The following is a 20,557-nucleotide window of genomic DNA, read 5'->3' as shown; positions in this document are numbered from 1 at the left end:
CTGCGTCTTACTCAATTATATCTAAGGGAGAGATAACCTCTCCTCCTATGCTAAATCAATCAAACCCAATTCTCAGAATGGCTTCCTTAATTCCTGGTTTGACACAGAGTGCCGGCTTATTAAAAGTACATTACACCAGTTCTTTTGACAGATACGGAGGGGTTCTTGCCCATGGATCCCCTCCTTATACTACAAGCTTAAAAGAGAATGTGATTTATTATTGGCTCAAAAAAAGCACTCTTTCTACTCCAAGAAATGGTCTCAACTTTTTAATGCTGTCCAAACTAATGATGGTAGAGCTTTCTGGTCGCTGGTAGATAGACTAAATTATCAAACTGGAGCTAATTCTATTTGCATTATACCTGCAACCAGATGGCACTCCTATTATAATTATTTATTCAATGAGCCTTTGATCTCCTTTGATTAAATTTAGTTCAGTGCCATCGGACATTCCCAATTGGCCCCCAGTCTCACATGAAGAAATAACTGATCTTATTATTTCTCTTAAATCTAACAAGGCTCCAGGCTTAGACGGAATCCCAGCCGAGATTTTAAGGGACAACATTGATTGGTGGTCGAATTCTTTTTACTTTTATGAAGGAGCTGGTCAAGGCCCTCATGGACCACTTCACTCCGAGACCGTAAAAGATGGTGTTGTGCATGGACTTCTTTGCACGCAACCAGAGGTCAGGGGAATTGGCCACCGCATTCATGGCCGACATTTTCAGGTTGGCGATCAACTGTGAATTCCCCACCATCCAAGATGCCCTGTTAAACCAGTTCATCTGGGGCATCCGAGAACTGAAACTGCAGAGGAAACTTGTTGGCCAAGACAACCTTGACTTGGACAAGGCACTCCAGGTGGCCTCAGTGTTTGAAAAGGCTCAGCGGGACTGCCAAGCTCACTCATCTCATCAAACAACCATCGCCCAAGGCTCAGATGTCTCAGACAATGATGAGGTACTCCAAGTTCAAAGGCCGAACCACAATAAGCTTCACGCTCCAACTGCCACCTGTCCGCCTGCGAGGATCTTTGCTCACGCACTCCCACAGCCAATCGCCCAAATGCCCTGTGCCAGCTGCAGTGAGGAGCACGAGCGGTGCTCCTGCCGGTTCCGGGACGCGATCTGCAGGACCTACGGCAAGGCCAGCCATCTTCCACATGTTTGCTGTTCCTGAGGGTCCCGATGTTGGACAAGTGCCCACCAGGAATCATCAGAACTGCACACCACAACAGCCAACCCCAGGCACCAGGTACTGAATTTGCCTCAGGATGCCCCAAATAAAATTCATATGACTGTGTCAATAGAGGGGTCCCCTTTTGAGATGGAGCTGGACACTGGGTCTCCCTTCTTCATTATCTCAGCCAAGACCCTGCAGAAGCTATGTCCAAAGGGGGGCCCTCCTAGAAAAGCCAGTTGGCCTCATCTTGCGGGACTTTCAGAAGAACCCGGTGGCCATCAGGGGGTGGGGCAAATTCAGGGTACAGTACAAGGACTTTAATGGACTATTAGATCTCTTGGTGGTGGAGGGACATCTCACTAGTTTGTTGGGGCTGTCATGTTTGGGCCCCTGGGGTTTGGGGTGATGGGGGTGAACCACGTGCGGCCACAGGACTTTAATTCTGTATGTGACAAATTCTAGACCATGTACAATGGAATGCTCAACCGCTACATGGGACCTCTGGCCTCCCTCAACCTCAACCCCGCGGTACGGCTCATCTGCATGAAGGCCATTTGCATTGCACCCTAAGATAGATATGGAGTTAGATCACCTGGTGGAACAAGGGCTTTTGGAACCCATGCTGCACGCCCGGTGGGAGACCCCCATAGTCACCCTGGTGAAACCCAACAGGGACGTCAGGATATATGCAGACTATAAATGCACTATCAATAAAGCCCTACAGGATCACTCATACCCTGTACCCATTGTAAGCCACGTACTAGCCTCCCTGGCCGGCGCCAAGATTTTTGAAAGTTAGACTTGGCACAAGCCTATCAACAGTTGCCAGTGGACGACGCCACTGCTGAGGCACAAACCATAGTTACACATAGGGGGGCATTCCGGGTCCGGAGGCTGCAGTTTGGAGTAAGTGTTGCCCCAGGGATATTCCAAACCCTCATGGACTGTCTTCTTAAAGGTATCCCTGGGGTCCAACCCTTCTTTGATGACGTTCTCCTGTTGGGCAGGTTGAAATACTATTAGATGCATGATGGAAGGAAACCTTTAGAAGGCACTGTATGTAAGTATTAGCCAAACCTAGGATTGCCATTTCTAGCCTGTAAATGTGACATCACATTCTCCATGACTCCCTAGGAATTTCCCCTATCTGAGGAAATGGAGGAAGCAAGGAAGACAGAAGGAGGACTTATATAAAGGACTGTTGCCGAAGATACAGAAACAGCTATAAATTGAGGAGGGAGGGCAGAGTATACAATACGTGTGGGAATAAGGATGTGCTTGATTGTAACATGGAAAAAATATATTAAAAAAAAAAAGGAATTTCCCCTATCTCTCTGGTAAAGACCATTCAGACTAGGGAAATTTCTAGAGTTTCATGGAGGATGTAACATTACTTCTGGATGGAGGCTTTGACAATATGATGTCACTTCTGGGCGATACTTTAGGAATCCTTATAATTACTGTGGTGTTTTACCATAGAGAGTAGAAAAGTTCCTAGAGAATCAGCATTGATGCCCACCCTTTTCCTGCTCTTCGAGTCATCAAGGGTGAGGGATTGGGACCATGGGTAGGGGAAACATGATGACAGACTAGATCTGATCCAGCAAGGCTTTTTACATGTGTGATGAAGCAGGTTTTTGCATACTTATCCTTCACTGACATCAGGGTTCCCTGATCCCCCCACTATGGCAGACTTCCAACCATCAACCCGTTCTTGAGGGTAGAAAATTAAAACCACATCTTGTAGGTTTGCTAAAAAAAATTACCAGTCTCTGCCCCATCCTTCAGATAAAATTTAAAACTGAGAGGAACTCAGGCTGCATTGTTTGAAACCTCCATAGTTCTTGTGTTGTGTCTGCATGTACTTCTATAAGAGAAAGAGATAGATCATGGTATAAGCATGAGATTGTAATAGAAGTATCACTAAAATGCATTATGGTCTGGTTCAGAATATGACTTGGGCAACTTGTAATGCTCAATTATAAATCAAGCATAATTTCCTTGAAACGTTGTTGTCCAGCTTAAAATGCAAAAAGAGATTCTGGACATGTAAGCATTCAGGTTGCCCTGATTTCTTTAGGAAGATAAACAAAAGTTCTTTAATACTAGCCCCTCATGCTTGACAAAATTCTCTTAGACACCCTCATTGGTTGTTCTGAAGCTACTTAAATGACAAAGCCAGCTGTTTGTATACATAGAAATTAATTAATAGAAATTATTTAATCTTAACTCCTTAAACTCTTTGTTTGGTATAGTGGTTAGGAGCGCAGACTCTAATCTTGAGAACCGGGTTTGATTCCCCGCTCCTCCACATGCAGCTGCTGGTGTGACCTTGGGTCAGTTACAAGTTTTTTCAGAGCAGTTCTCTTAAGGGCAGTTCTCAAAAGAGCTCTCTCAGCCCCACCTTCCTCACAGGGTGTTCGTTGCGGGGAGGGGAAAGGAAAGGGATTGTAAACCACTCTGAGACTCCTTTGGGTAGTGAAAGGCAGGGTATAAATCCAATCTCTTCTTCTCTCTGAAACTTTTGTTGGCTGCTCTGAACAATGTAACCAGAGCACTTGATCAAACAGCTTTTTGTTTGATAAGTATCTTCTCTATTTGAATTGTTCCTCCCTATGATTTCCTACTGTTATTGTTGTTTCCCATCCAGATCTAAAATTCTTTCCCCCCCTGTTTTATTTGTCTTAGGAAAAGGGGAAGTTGAGTTTGTCTGCTGTGGTTCGTGTTGGGAACTACAATTTCAAGAAAACAGTGTGATATGGCTTACATACACAATGTGTCCCAGATAGGTGTGCCAGCATTATAAACTAGGAGACAATGCTCAGAGAACCATCAGTGAGAAACCTTGTAATTACTCAACCCATTCCAAATGGAGGTCAGGATGCTCATCCATTGTTGATGAAAACTGTAAACAGGCGCCACATGTGTGAGAGATGAAATAGACACAGAGCATATGGCAAATGAAGAACACATCTTCAGATTGTCACAGGTTTCTATTTATACATATATACTGGGCATGCACAGACATAAGGATAAGGGAATAAAATTATTATGTATTAATTAATATAACTATTACTAGGAGTGATTACATTGAGACTAATGAGAAAGTAAAGAAAGTGTAGGAATAATAAAAAGGAAAAAATATTCTGTACAAGTAACTAGATCTATTGAATACATTTTAATTTCAAATGGATAATGGGAGTGGATGGTTTAAAATATATAATAGTTAATAAATTGCAAGATTTGATATACAGTATTGATACCACACGACATTTTATTTTTAATATATGTTATTATGTAGTACCATTCTGATAATTTATATATTTTCATCACAACTTTAGTTGGGGGCAACAAAGGAACCCTGGCTCTAAGATCAAGATTGTGGATTCCCAGAACCTCAAGTGACCTTCCCTACATTAAAAAAAAATGTCTTGAGGTGCCCTCAGTGAGAATAAGATAAATTAAAGTGAATTGGTTACTGGGTTGATTATTGTCCTGGTAGAGCAATAAGAAAACTGGAACAAAGTACATGGATTTATAGCATGTTTTAAGATCTTAAAGAGAAACTTCCAGTGAGGTTAGGTTGGGGGAATCCTTTCAAAGCAGAAATTTACCCATATAAAAATGATCACTAGGTTCTTGGGAACAAATGATAGGTTTACAGCAAAAAGTTATGTTTGTGTTGGAAACAATGCATCACATGGACAATATAGGTCCATTGTTTTTATGAGCCATTTCCAGTGTACGTTTGCAACCCTGAGGAGAATATTTGGTGAAGTATTCATATAAAATATGACTCATATAAATAAGCCATTCACCAGGTCCATATTCATAGAATGGATTCTTCAGTGGTTGCAACTCACAAGATTGTCCCTGAGCAAGGTAAAGTCTGGGCTATTGCACCAACTACTTGCAAGTCATGGGAATCATTGCAGGAGGATTCTTTCAGGGCCCATGGGTCTTACCTCAGAACTAGCCTTAAATCATAAAAAGGGGGTTTTTTATGCATGTCAGGAGTAAAACTTACTCTTTATTCCTGGTCTTTGAAGTCCAACCATCTGTTTTCTTTTGCTTGGGTAGCTTATTTCAGTTAAGTTTCCTTATCTTCAGTCTAGGAGCAAATGTTTAGCACTCTTATGCCTTGACCACTATTATCTCATCTAGGAACTAACAAACTTTATTTGGAGAATAACCCAGGTCTGATCAAGCCAGAAGTATTTGATGCAGAGTACTTTTGATGAATGATTTTGTTTTTAGCCTGGAATTCATCACTTATGAATGCTGATGCGGTACATAAAGTGGAACATACTTCAAAATCTAACAGGCATTTTAGCCCATTTAAGCTGAGATGACAAATGTGGAAAAAAGAACAAAAATGTTTTTAAGCATCATCTGTGAAAACAGCCCAAGTTTTTTTTTTTTATTTATCATTGGGGCCAGATTACAGTTTGAGGTTGTTTGTGCTTCCTTCTGAATAAGAGAAGTAGTAGCTCTTACCTCCCTTTGATCCTGGCCTAAATTCAGAAAATTACTCCCTAAAATGTGCTTTGGTGCTTTGGTATCCTGACCTGGGTAGCCCAAGCAAGCCTGATCTCATTAGATCTCAGAAGCTAAGCAGGGCTGACCCTGGCTAGTATTTGGATGGGAGACCTCCAAGGGATACTTGGGTCTGACTCCTGACATAGCGCCAGGCGATTGCAAGCTACCTCTGAACATCCATTGCCTTCAAGCCCCACTAGGGGTCACCAGAAGTCAGCTTGATTTGATGACAAGAAAAGAAGAGAAGGCTTTGGTGAAAATGTACCTCACAGATTTCTTGCTGTGAGGATAAAATAGTTTCGCATGTTGTAAGCCACTTTGCATTGTAGAGAAAAGTGGGACATATTTATAGATATTTATTTATATATAAATAAGTTGGACACTGAAGAAATTTTTCTGTCTTCCTTGTTCATCTTTAGCCTTCCCCCATTAAGTCAAAGGCAGCATTAAAATGTTTTAAATAAATAAAATATGCCCCCCAACTTGGGTTTACACTATAATTTTTATCTTCCTGTTGTTTAACACTGAATAACCCAATGTTAAATAGATTTACTTGGAAGTTCTATTTCTTTCCAAGTAAGTGTGCTTATAATTACAGCCGAAATGCATTTCTATAATTTTTGATAATACTGATGTGCATTGATGCAACTTCATCCTGGCAAGATGCTCATCAAGGAACCATTCCTGCATTGTATCCTCTCACTTTATTTATTTATTTATTTTATTTACATTCAATTTATATACCGCTCTAACCCTTGACAGATCTCTGAGCGGTTTACATAGAGTCTCCAATTTCACCTAACTAGGGCCACACTGTCTATAGGGTAGTGTCTGCCTACCAGCACCCAGGGCTTTTTTTGTTGTTATCCGGCTTCCTCCAGCGGCTTCGGGTATCGGCGTCCTTCTGGTGCCCTTCTGGAGCAGGTCTTTTTTTCCCGGGCAGCTTCCTCTGGCAGGTCTCATTCTGGGGTGCGGCCCCGTGTCGGCTGCAGCCCTGGCTAATGTCCTTGATGGCTCCGCCGCGCTGCGCCGCACGTCACCGTCTCTCCAGGCTCCGCCTCCGACGTCGCTCCACTGGACCGCCAGGAACTGTTCCGCCGCCGCCGCTGCCGCCGCCACCGCCGCTGCCTCTACCTCACAAGGAGGAGGGTGCCCCCCACCACCTAGGGGCAGGTACCCAATTTATCTACTTGCCATTTAATGCTTTCGAACTGCTGGGTGGGCTAAAAGTCTACACTAAAGTCTGCACAATGAGACAAGGTCTGCAGTACTTGGAATGTGGTTACTATCAGCTCAGTTAAATTGAAAAAGTTTATCAAGTGAATCACCATACTAATTGGTATACCTGATGCTGCCCTTCCACAGAGTAACAGATGACCAATACTTTAAAAGTGGAATGACCATAGTCTGTATTGTTGCATAGCCTTGCCTATTAGGCACTTATAAGAGCCCTGAGAACAGTTCATTCTCCAGATCTCAGGCAAGTCAGAACAGCTAGATGTCAAACTGCTTTTTAAAAACATTGAAACAGATGATACCTGGGACTTTTAAAAAGATAGATTTTAAAAGACAGAGACAGTGGCCCATTCTGCATCTAGCATTCACTCTGCTGTTTTACCAAACCCACACTGGAACAGAAATCCCCCTCTACATTGCATGCCACTTTCACTTTCTTTGATTGTCGGATTTTATGGTAACCTCCACACTGCATGCTGGTTTCACTTCCTTTGACCTCTCAGATTTATGGTAGCTGTCTGCTTAGATTTATGGCCATTTTATGGCTGTTCAGGGGTGACTCTGCAGTCAGTATGGCATTGGCCAGGGTATTTGAATGTGGCTTTGAGCTGCATCTTTTTCTGTTCCAGTGTGGGTTCAGTAAAACAACGGAGTGAACGCTAGATGCAGAATGGGCCAGTGTAAGTAGGATTTTAATCATCTACCAGAGGCATTTCATGTCTTCCTACTAATCAGAGCAGACTGAGTTCATCAGTGGTCCCATCCATTGGAAAGGTAAAAGAATAGATGGTTCTGGAAACCCAGGCAATCAACTGGAAACATTATGTTGACAAAATGTAACATGACTGAGGTTGGTGACTGCTGATTAGCTCTCTCCTAGGAGAAGACTCTTAATCAGAGCGGCTCAGGCAAACCCCGTCACTCCCACCACATCCAAACCCCTAGACAGCAATAGAGACGGTTCCACAGCTGCTTGTAGGGCTTCCAGCCAAGGGGGGAAAGTAAAGTGCTGTCAAGAGATCCAGATGCTGCTGCCGCTGTTCAAAAGCTGTGCCAGATATTGTCATGCGGGTACTCTAGTTGCCAAACTTGACTGCCTTGGGCCACAGCTGTTGCCTTTGTTGCTGGAAGAGCAGGGTTCATAAGACGAAGAGAAACTGTGCCAGCACGGTGGGAGGTAGCTTCCAAGTTAACACTCAAGTGTTACTGAGGATGACTCTTGATTAACTATGTAACTGTCATGCTCAATTAGAATAAACAGTTGCATTAATAAATTTGTGACTGTGTGACTAGAAGGAGACACATGCAAGCCAGTAGATGTGCCATTTTTAGAGTTAGGATGAGTGATGACTGTGTGTCTGTGTCTCTGTTTTTGGAGCAGTCAGCCCAAGCAAAACAAATGCAACACTAATCATGTTCACTTGCTTGTTAAAAGGCTATATGAGATCCTCTTATGCTAGCAGGGAAATGCCTAGAAATGCCTTACTTAGTACTGCTATGGGACTTCTTTCTCAGACCACAGAGAAATAGTTTTTTATTTAGAAGTATAAAGTTTTTGCTCCCTATGGGGGCCCAAAGCTTGTTACAGTATTATCCTCTCTCTTCAATTTTGTTCTCACAACATCAGCTTCAAAAAGGTAGGTTTGGCTGGGAGAAAGTGACTGACCCAAGGCTACCCAGTGAATTTACATGGCAGAGTGAAAATTCAAACTTGGGTCTTCCAGATCCTAGTGTGACACTCTAACCCACCTTTGTTGCTCGGGCATCGAAGCAAGCTTGGAGGCAACACTGCAGATAGTCCTGGAAATCCTGTGGGACTTCCCCATAAGTCAGGAAGCTGGCTTGTTTACAACCAGTCATCCTTAGGCCAAGTAGGAGGAGGAAGACATGCTGATGGAATGATTACAAAGCAAATTCTCTGACAGTGGTGTTGTATACCAAGCAAGACTGCACATGAGGTCGATTTCACATGTGATCGGCTGAGCTTCGCTTCCGACAACAATAGAAACAGAGGATCCTCGGACTTGCCAATCGGCCAGTCCGGATCCTAAAGGGAACCAGTGAGTGAATGTAGTATTGTGTATGGCCTATCATGGGAGTGTGTTGGGTGTGATTTGAACGAGAATATAAGTGGGCCGTGAGTCCTGCAAGTTATCTCAAGTTCTCCATTTAACTAATAAAGTATGAGCTGAAATCACTATGCTATGCCTCAGTCTCAATACTTTATAAGTGGGAAAAGATTTTCAAGATGCTGCTTTAAACTCCCCGTTGTCAGATTCCACAGCCAACAACTCAGTACACGCTTATCAGAAAGGTTATACTTTATTGCAGAGCTATAGATGCAGTAACAAAGTAACTGTTAAGAATGGTGTCTCCCCCACAAGCATAATGGGATATAGGGTATTCGTATGCACCCCCCCTTCCTTAGGCCAATTAGCCACATTCCCGCACATGGGAGAAGGAGCCCCAGCCCTTTAGAGCTGAAGCTGGGAACCGAAGGTGCTCCCATGGTTCCCTGAATCCCAGACACTACACACCACCTGCAAGGCCATAGATAAGCAAGCATTACAGAAGCAAAGAAGGAATGCAGAGGTACTTGGTACAAGCAAGCATCCCACCCCAACCATTATGGCAGCATAGCTGACATTCTGCCCTCTCAAAACCTCGCTTCTCCCATCCACTCCGGGAGGTCTCCCAGTCATACCGGGAGATCTCCCAGTTTGTCCGGGAAGTCACTATGGAACTTCTGTAACAACTGAGGGGCCCGAATATCCCTTGCTTCCACCCACTTGAGGTGCTGGGGACCGAAGTCCTGCCATTCAACCAAATACAATTTCCCATGTTTAATCTTAGAGTCCAAAATCCTAGAAATCTCATAATGTTCCTCGCCCTCAATCAAGATAGGAGGGGGCATCGGCTGTGACGGACTCCATGGACTTGAACCAGAATCCCGTTTCAGGAGGCTGAAATGAAATACAGAATGAAGGTTTCTCAAGTTTTTAGGTAGATCTAAATCCACAGCCACATCATTGATCACTCTTTTCACCTTGAAAGGTCCAAGGTATTTCCAACCAAGTTTCCGGCTAGGTCGTAAGACCTTAATGTTTTTAGTAGACACATACACAGAGTCCCCAGGCTTCAGAGCCCACCCCTCCACCCTTCTCTTGTCAGCCTGACTCTTGTTCACCTCCTTGGCAGCATTCAAAGTTTTGCAAAGGAGCAGCCATGACTCCTTTAACCGTTGACACCATTGAGCAGCATCCCCCGGGCCCAAGTCATTGTTCCCTTCCAGGAAAGGCACAGGCGGGCTATCATAGCCATACAAAGCCTTAAACGGGGACAGTCCAGTAGAGGAATGGCACGTGTTATTATAATAGAATTCGGCCAGGGGCAGTAGATCGACCCATCGACCCAATCATCCTGTTGATAGTTGGTGAAGCAACGGAGATATTGCTCCAAAGTCTGATTAACTCGTTCCGTCTGGCTGTCAGTCTCTGGGGGATAGGTGCTGCTCAGGCCCCATTCCACCCCCATCAGTTTCATTAGCTCCCCCAAAACCAGGAAATGAATTGGGTTCCCCTGTCAGACACCACTTTGGCCGGGAGCATGTGCAGACGGACTACGTGCAAAAGAAACCCTTTGGCCAGTGCTTTCGCCGTGGGCAGGGAGGCAAACGGGATGAAGTGTGCCTGTTCGGAAAATAAATCCACTACCACCCAAATGACAGTCATTGACTTGCTTGGTGGGAGATCCGTAATAAAGTCCATGGATATCACCTCCCAGGGTCGGCTCAGAGTTGGATGAGGGTGTAATAAACCCGGGGTTTTCCCCGGCCTGGGCTTACTCATGGCATAGATTTGGCAAGACTTGACAAAGGAAGATAAATCCTTCCGCATTTGCAGCCACCAGAATTGCCGTTGCAGGAGTTGAAGGGACTTAACAAAACCCGGGTGTCCCGACAATTTAGAGCCACTCACGGCTTGCAATACTTCCCCCCTGAGGGAGAGCGGAACAAACAGTTTATGTCCAGGGTACCAACAGCCCTCGGCCCTAAGGTCAAAGTCTCCTTCTGTATCTACTACCGCCTTGTTGCCTCCGAGAAGACGGAGGCGAATTTGCTGTGCCATGTCAGTTGTTGGCTGTGGAATCTGACATTCTGTTAAGAATGGCGTCGCCCGCACAAGCATAATGGGATATAGGGTATTTGTATGCACCCCCCCCTCCTTAGGCCAATTAGCCACATTTCCGCATGCAGGAGAAGGAGCCCCAGGCCGTTAGAGCCGAAGCTGGGAACCGAAAGCACTCCCATGGTTCCCTGAATCCCAGACACTACACACCACCTGCAAGGCCATAGATAAGCAAGCATTACAGAAGCAAAGAAGGAATGCAGCGGTATTTGGTACACAGGGCAAGCAAGCATCCCTCCCCAACCATTATGGCAGCATAGCTGACACCCATTTATTGGAGACCTTGGGCAAGGGTTGTGGGGGTGCCCCTAGGGTTGCCAGGCAGTGTACTCATTGGAAGTTGGTACATGGGTGACTCTAGGAATTTCCATAAACTCCATGGTTTGTTTGAGTTTCTGGTGATTCCTGGAACTACCCATGTCATTTTCTGTATCAACTTCCAGTGAGTACATGAGGCCTCTTCCCCCCCCTCCCCTACTGCTGCTCAGAGCAGTGGCAGGCAATGAGATTGGGGGGGGCCTTGGCAGTCCTAGTGCTCCTACAAGAGATGAAGTAGTAGGATGTGGTTGGGACCAAATTACACTAAAGGAAAGAGGCTGGGCAAGGAGCTCCTTCAGCTCTCCCTCCACCTCAGAGTAAAGCCCTGAAGAAGTGAGAAAGATGCACAGCGTGCTTCAAAGCACAGCTCTTCAATATACCAATAACAGAAAAGCGTACTTTAAATTCACTTTTTGTGGCTACTTTTGTATACCTCATTATAACCAGAGATAAGAGGGGAAAGGACTCATGTTGTCTGTCACAGGATGGGTCTGAGCCAAGGCATTGCCTGAAGCTCCAGCCTGACCTTGAGAATATTAAGGTCTCAATATTCATCTTGACTTCTGTCCAGTTTGGGAATATGTACTGTTGATATTCTCTTGCAATTTCCAGAGAAAAGTTAAGACCTCTTTCTCCTCGGAGGTATTTATCATCCCCTCCCCCTTTAAAAAAATCTGACAACTGCTCTAAATTCCCCAGGATTTTCTTTCCAGGGACCATCATTTCCATTTCCACCACCATGGAAGATGATGGGTGGCATTTGATATGACTTTTGCACTTTCTTCTCTACCTACCCATAGTATCAATTGGATAAGAATGAATTCACATACCTCAAAGGATAGCTGATGTTTTCTTGAGGGTGTACGATGTGTCTGTAATACAGAACAGTAGTAAAGCCGTGGCCCTTCTTTTTCATGTGGGGCATTTCTGTGCCTCCAAGGTGTGATATGCTATTTTGAAGACACCTATCATTATGAAGAGGTAAGATATTAATGCATGATTTTGGGGTGGGGAGAAAGTCATCGAGCATAGGTGGTTTTGTACTCCAGCACTACTTGAGTAGCATAAGAAGTGGCCCTCACACAGCTTGTTGACTCTGAAGTGAAAAGCTGCAGCTATGTAACCCCTGATTACCTGAGAATGAAAATTTGGCTAGATTCAGACTGATCACTTAGTCAACTTGAATAGTGTATCAATTCCTGCATGCAGCTTATATTAGGCTGTGCAAAGCTTCCCATAAGCCAGCTGAGTGACTGGGTAAACATTCTTTCTCCACCTTCCCCACCGTCACATTCAGAGGAAAGAAACAAGTTTCCCCACACTACATTTGAAGGATGGTGGGGGAAAGATAGATGGGACCACTTTTCACAAACCTTGGCAACGATATGCAGGAATTCAGTGCTGCATCGATGCATGATAAGTTGTGAACTCTAATGCTTTGAAAGATGAGAGCTCGGTGTACCTTTTTGTGCTTATGCTGGAAATCTGAAACCCTCATTATTTCTGCATTTGTTAAAATATGGCTCCCTGTTCAACATACAGACAAAGCAAGGGGCTTTGATAAAGCCTGATCTACATTCAGAGATCAGCTGTGATCTAAGCTTTTCTAAAATAGCACATTGCAGGAAGCAGAGGAATTGCAGGAAGCACTACAACAGGATCATATCTTTTAACAGGCCCTCTTTACTTTGTTTCCCTTTGCATCGTTGAATTGTGCCATTGTTGTGTTTGCTCAGCAAGTGTCTCGACGGCACCTTGGTGGCTTATTGCCTCTTTTGTAAATAGTTTGCACTGTACGTCTTCTGTGTTGATTTCCTCAATTAATATTCATGATCCTTCTTTTCAAGCAGCAGTTTCCCCGTTGATGTTTGCTTTGCTGTAGTTCTCTCAGATTTATTTTAACAAAAAATGGGGGGGGGGGGAGGCTTTCTCCTTGCTTGGCTAGAGCTGGAGCTATTACTGTCATATGGTATCTAATATTATCCCCAACTCAGCAGATGTAGATTTCTTACAATATTGTTTGCTATCTATCTTTTATAGGAAAACAAACCACACCAAAAACCTACCCCTTTATTTTGTGCGTAGGCAGTCCAGAGTGGAATGGAAGCCACACAAGTTTAACTCTTACACATTTTTTACATAGATTTCCAAATACAAAATGCTCATCTTTACAGTGGTATTAGGTCAATTTCCTTTGTTTAGTGTATAAAATGCCTCCAATAGCGTGGTAAATTTTTAAATTCAGTGAATGGAAAATGTCCACTAAAAAAATAAGTTTCCCACCATGAACTGTTAACTGTAACTAAATACTAATCCATTTCCCGTCTGGGCTTGGACACAACAGCCTCCCCACCAACCTTCATTCAAAATATAATTCTATGTATAGAGCTGGGTATATATACAGACCTTTTCTCTGTCGCTCCCATCAGAACTAAATGAATGGAAATGGGGCCTTAGTGTAGAAACGTATTGCAGAGCACCAAACCTGTGATCCTTAAAGCATTACCAGAAGAAGCTGGGTGGTGGAATGCAGACAAGTACTGACATGATGCAAAACAAAGATGCACATTTTTCCTGAGTAACCCCAAAAAACAACTTATTTTAGACTTTCCAGTTCTTAATATTTGATACCAAATATTTATTTAAAAAAACAAACATTTATCTGGAAAGGTAGCCAGTCAGTTGTAGTTGGTCTAAACATTTCGTATCTAAGGTCAAATAATATACATGCCAGACAATAATCCTCTGTGTGATCTCCCCTTTGCATATTTGAAGAAGCGAGCTGTGACTCATGAAAGTTCATTTTGAAATAAATGTCGTTAGTTCCGTGGCCTGCGGTCACACACGCCAGTTGAAGTACAGGGGAAGCAAGGCTATTCCCTCCGGAGGAATTTGACATGGAGTTGCGAGATCTTACAGCCTTTTGAAGCCCGTCACTGTGTGATCAGACACAACTGTGGTTGAACCCTTTTTTTGCCGTTTGTTTTCCTTGTGCATAAACAAGAAATCGCACCTATGCACTGAGGGCCCCCTATGGCGTATGCAATGATGTGCATACTGTGAAGGGGGGGCATGGCATGGAGTCGGGAGGGCCTGATCAGACCATCCCAACATCATGAGAATGTGCTTGAGTGATCAGACAGGGGAAAGTCCTCCCATGGCCCACCTTATCCATATAACACTGGACTTTCCCTGGTGTCTTTTAACTCCACTTCCGTGGCAGAGCAGCACGGGTTGCTGACGAAGTTCCCTCTAAGCTATGGAGCCCTGTGAGCAAAAATTCTACTTTGTGAGCTATTGGCATTAAAGTTGTGAGCAGGAGATTTGGCTGCTGCATAAATTAGTTTGTTCTGGAGCCATCCTTCCTGAGCTAAGACAAAAATGTGTGAGCCATAGGCTAAAAAACTGTGAGCTAGCTCACACTAACTCAGCTTAGAGGGAACACTGCTGACGACTGTGGGACACTTTCCAGATGTTGCTGTCTGATTGCTCCCTTTAGATCCATCAGGCATTCACACCTGTATCGGATCTAAAGGGGCGTGAGATCGCAGCCTTTCATGCATAAGAGAGAAGCAACTGCATGTGTATTTCCTAACTGAAACATGTATTTCAACATGAACTTGGCATTCCTGATAATGACTGGTAGGGTTGAAAGAAGTTGTTTGCAGCCATCTTGGTCCAAAAGCAAAATCCAAAACCAAGGACACAATCCACATAATGCCTTTTATTAGAACCAACCAAAATTACACAAAACAATGTGCAAACTTTCAAGTTCACCAGGTTGGATGATACAACAATTTTTAAAAGGTGGTGTGGGGGAGAACAGCAAATATCTCAGGCCATGATCCTGAGATTTGTTCATGCCAGCATCCCATGCTTAATGGTGAGCAGGAACGCAGGTTTAAAATGTTGCTAGTATCAGGTTGCACCCTGGTTTTCTGAGAGTGGGGGGCAGCAATAGTCCCAAAATCTAACACCAGGCAAAAGTCATAGACCCCTTGAAGGCTGAAAGTGGAGGAACCACATGTGAACAATGCTAATCCCAGAGTCAACCCCTACTGGTTGACTGAGAGGATCCTGATGTTCTTACAGGAGAGGTCTGGTGGCAATGGAAACAGAGTGCTTAGTGTCAGTATTGGGCAGGTGTGTGTTATAGTGGGTCTCTGCCCTGTACCAGAATCTCTTGTGGTGGAGTGTACTGGATGGCCCTTTCCTTCAGCTCAGCAGTGGCACCCTTTCCCAGCTATACTTGACATCAAATATTTTCACAAGAAGAGCTGTATAGTTCAAAAATTATTTAGATTTGGGGAGTCTGGAGCAACAGATTTTCTATACACCTCTTATAGCCATACTTCCATCAGATTGGGGGGGGGGAACACTGTGTTTTGTGACAAGAGTGACACAATGCCTACCTCATCCAAATCGATCAGCTGCTCCACAGGCTTTCTACAGGAGTATTTTGCTGTTCATATTGGTTGGAAAACCAATATTGGGAGTACATTTACTGTTCCATGTGATGTTAAACGCAACACATTTTGTGCTGGTGAGAAGGTTAAAGAAGCCCGGCGCATTGAACAAGATGGGTCTATTATTCTCACTGGGAAATTCAAATAATCTCACTACAGCACTTTACTTGATTACAGGCAAGGAGTAAAATTAATTGCTTTATGTATGAAGCTCACAAATACTCTCCTCAGCTTCCAGCAAAGCTCTTAACTACTTAAAATATTTATGTCCTCGTCCCAGGGCTTGCTGTACTGGCAATTAAGTGTTTAGGATGGGACATTTTGACTGCTGCATAAACTCAATGTCATACAATGTGTGATGTCAGCACTGCAGAGATGCTACACTTGCGGTGCAAGTGGATATGCAAGGGAAATATTTCTGATTGGAAATATTAGCCATATTTTATTCTTTTCCTGTGCTTACTTGACCATAGCCACCACAGAATCACAACACAAATGACACATACAGAACTTGGGGAAGAGGGACCAAGAAGAAGCTACTGGAATGCTGATGTTGTGTGGTGAGGAAGAGGGTGGTGGTGTGGAAGCAGAAAATAAAGGCAGACTGAGGGAGGTGAGTCAATATGGATATTACACAAGGAAGAATGAAGAATTTGGTGATAAACATTTCTGAGGACTAGCAGGGATTTTCAGGGCAAGGAAGGAAATACAAGGAAGTGGTAAATTCCTGAGATGTTATCCTAGGGAGCTGTAATTGCTGGAGATAGATAGCAGTTACTTCAGTAAGAAGTTGCAGCAGAGCAGGAAGAGCTACGGTTGTGTTTACTAGGTTCTATGGCCAGTCTGGCGTACAGAGTACAATGAATTTGGACTGATGAGAGCAGGTGCCATTGTTCAGGCACAAACTAGAGAAGAGATGGCTAGAATGTTGGAGAGAATCCCAATGGAGCAGTCTGGTATTTATCAGGCACAGAAGCCCTCTTCTTGGATACTGAAACTGGGAGCGTGCTGGCAGTGACCAGAGGCATACAGCCTTTCAAATTCTCCTCCTTTCCTTGCATGCATTTGCTTCTCTCCCAAGTGCAGTGTGCTTAACTGTCATTGTTTTACTTATGAATTGGCAACATTTATTAATGCTTTCAGCCATTTTCTTCTTAGGTCTGTAACTCTGGCTTGTATTCTCTTAACTGGAGGCAGAAATAATTGTAGTTTTTGGAAACGGTTTCAAAGCAGGTTTCCCCCCCAATTGTTGATAGCGCTCAGTGTTATGTGGGAAAATGTGCATTTCATCAGTCAGCAAGCCTTAGGTCAGGAGTAGGCCGGAGGTCACTTGAGAGTGACCAGCCACTCTTCAAGCAATTAAAAGTAACTTTCTACCCGTTCTCTCCTCTTAAAGGACAAAGAGGCATGCACACACAATCACCTTGGCTCTGGAAGAGAAAGCACTCGCTCCCATCTGGCTTTCTTCCTCCTCCTTCATGCATAGACACACTTACACACACCCTTCTGCTGGACAGAAGGCCATGTGCTATTGACTTTTCCCTTTGCATCAAGGCTGCTCTTCCAGGTTCAAGGCTTGATAGCTTCTGTTAACGAATTGGGTAGAAGATGATGTAAAAGTAACCTACTTGAGATCCTGGAGGCCTTCTATTAGTCAGATAGGTTTGCCAAGGTTCCCCCTGGCCACTCAAGGACTCTGGTGTGTGTGTGTAGAGCTGCCAGATCCAGATTGGGAAATTCCTGGAGAGGACAGAGACCTCAGTGGGGTACAATGCCATAGAGTCCTTCCTCCAAAGCATTCATTTTTTTCCATGGGGACTGATCTCTGTGGTTTGGAGAAGAGTTGTAATTCTAGAGGATCCCCAGGTCACACCTGGAGGCTGGCATCCCAGAGTACTGGCCTAGATGGGTCTGACTCAATATACAGCAGTTTTGTGTGCTGTTGTATGTTTATGGTTGTGTTCTAGCACATGCCAGCATAAAACTGATCCATAACTTTATCCCGTGCACACAAAGCCTTAAATTGTAGCTTAATCTAGCATGTTAGTACTTTCTAGAATTGAAGATGATTAAATCTGGTCTGTTGATTTCAACTATTAGCAGCGGGAGAAAAAAATCTAATCTGCTGTATTTTGCTGGTTGCTTTCATAGGAACAGTCTGCTAACAATTAATGCTACCATAAAAAGAAAATAACAGGGAGAAACATGCACACAAATTGAAAGCAGATATCTGAGTGTTGTTGTCCCACAAATTTTGATCAACCACACGTCTGCCTGGAAACTTGTAACCAGCATTCATGAGTGATGTTATAATATAAAGTGTGGTGGAGGAATGACAGCAGCGTCTGTTTGTACTTTCTAGATTTAATATGTATGTGCAGATAATTAAAAGAACAATAAAAATACACAAAATGAACATACACAGAGGGAGAGCTTAAACATCATCCAAATGTGTCATATGGAGGACCTCTGTGGAAATAAAATTTACCAGGATACTGGCAAACAAACTATTCTGCGGCTAGTCCCAGAATGCCTCAGCATCCATGGCTTGGAATAGATCCTTGTAGCTAATCTATCCATGTGCAGTTATGTCTTAAGTGTGCTTCTATTATTATGCATTGCTATACACTTTTCTTCATCAGGCTGATGTACAATACAGTATGTGGATTAGATATGTTTATTAGGTACAATTTATCACCATCACTACTACTGCTGTTGTTATTATTATAAGCAGGAGCCCCCTTCCCAACTATTTCTTTTTTCTCTTTCCTGAAAACTCCATAGCCTTTCCCCTTTTCCTGCTTCCTTTTCTCCTTCTAAGGTTTGCCAGATTGGAGACCTGTTGGAATCACAATGGATCTCCCAACTACAGAAATCAGTTCCTTAGGGTCATCAACTCCAGGTTGGGAAATTCTTGGAGATTTGGGAGTGGAGCCTTTGGAGGGGAAGGTTTGGTGAGAGAAGTGACCTCAGCAGGGTATAATGCCATAAAGTCCACCCTCCAAAGCAGCCATTTTCTCCAGCGGAACTGATCTCTGTCAACTGGAGAGCAGTTGTAATTCCAGGTTATCTTCAGCCCCCACCTGGAGGTTGAGAACCCTAGTACCCATGGAGAAAATGACTGCTTTGGAGGTTGGTATCTATGGCATTATACCCCTCCTCAAACCCCATGATCCCCAAGCTTCACCCTGCAAATCTCTAGGAATTTCCTAACCTGGTGTTGGCAATCCTATCTTCTTACCACCCAACAGCCATTTGTCTGTCCTTCTGTCCTTCTGTCTTAAGCAGTCCCCTTACCCAGCAGCCTTTACCTAGGAAAATTATGGCTCAGTTCTGTGGTGCCAGCCACTGGGCATGGCCCACTTGTATGGTAGGGAACCCACAAAGATTTGTGGGGGGACACCTCACTTTCCCCTGTATCTGCTTTCTCACACTAATTCCTTTTCCCCCTCCACCTTGTAACCCCCATATCCTTCCCCTTTCCCTGTCTCATTCTATCCTTCTCAGCCATTTACCAACCTGCCTTTTATCTGCCTCCTATTTTCAGCTATTTTTATTAGTTATTTACTTCATTTATACCCCACCTTTCTCCAGTGGGGAACAAAGCAGCTTACATAATTCTCTCCTTCTTTTTATCTGCACAACAACCCTGTGAGGTAGATTAGGCTAAAAGTATGAGATGGTCCAAAATCACCCCGTGAGCTTCCACAGCAAGATGGGGATTCAAACCTGGGACTCCCAGACCCTACTCCAAAGCTCTAATCTTTCGCTTTCACTGGCTTTCATAGGGTGGCGTCTGTTGAAAAGTAGCAAGCAGCCAAGTATAGCTGAGTCATACAAGTCAGGTGGCATCAAGTCACCCAGAGGTTGCTGCCAGGCCTATTGTTGCCAGTCTCTGGTTGGGACCTGGAGACAAGGGCGTAGACTTTCCAATTTCCCGGGGGGGGCTGGGGCTCGGCCAGAGGCATTGCTAAGTCATTAAAAGAACTGGGACCCAATGACATCATAGGGAGGAGCTAGGGATTTAGGGATGGGCTCCCCAGAAATTTAGGGAGGCCTGGGAACCGCCCTAGCAATGTCCCTGGGCTGGGCTAACCCCAGGAACAGTTGCCTTCTTAGCACACTGCTTAGAAACTTAGAAGGCCCCCCACACACCCCACACTGGAATAAGAACATAATATCAGGCCATACCACATTGCAATAAAGCCCCTACAACTGTATACAGAAATACTGAGCTTCCCTACCATTTGCCACAACTAGCCCACCACACAAGAAGAAGAAGAAGAAGAAGAAGAGATTGGATTTATTCCCCGAGGAGCGAGCGCACGTCTTCCTGCTCCACCGGCCCACCACCTCTCTTGATGTAAGAACATGCAATTTCTTAAGCTGCAAAGAACTTCCCCTCAGAAGGATCTTTTTCCTGTCTCATTTCAGCTCTTTGGTGGAGAGTTCTGGGTAGCTCAAAAACGTACATACAGTAACATAAGTCAATCATATTAAAACAGACCATTTTATGTATTCTGTAATCTGTAGGGGGAGCGGGGAACACAAGTAACTACATAAAAATCCCAACTTCACTAGCAGGAACATTACCTGGCATTGTCAGTCATCATTTATGCATTTTAAAGC

The sequence above is a fragment of the Gekko japonicus genome, unplaced genomic scaffold (assembly GCF_001447785.1).
Source record: "Gekko japonicus isolate JY-2015 unplaced genomic scaffold, Gekko_japonicus_V1.1 scaffold956, whole genome shotgun sequence".
In the NCBI taxonomy this organism is placed as follows: Eukaryota; Metazoa; Chordata; class Lepidosauria; order Squamata; family Gekkonidae; genus Gekko; species Gekko japonicus.
The sequence above is the reverse complement of the archived record's forward strand: the minus strand, read 5'-3'. Positions refer to the sequence as shown.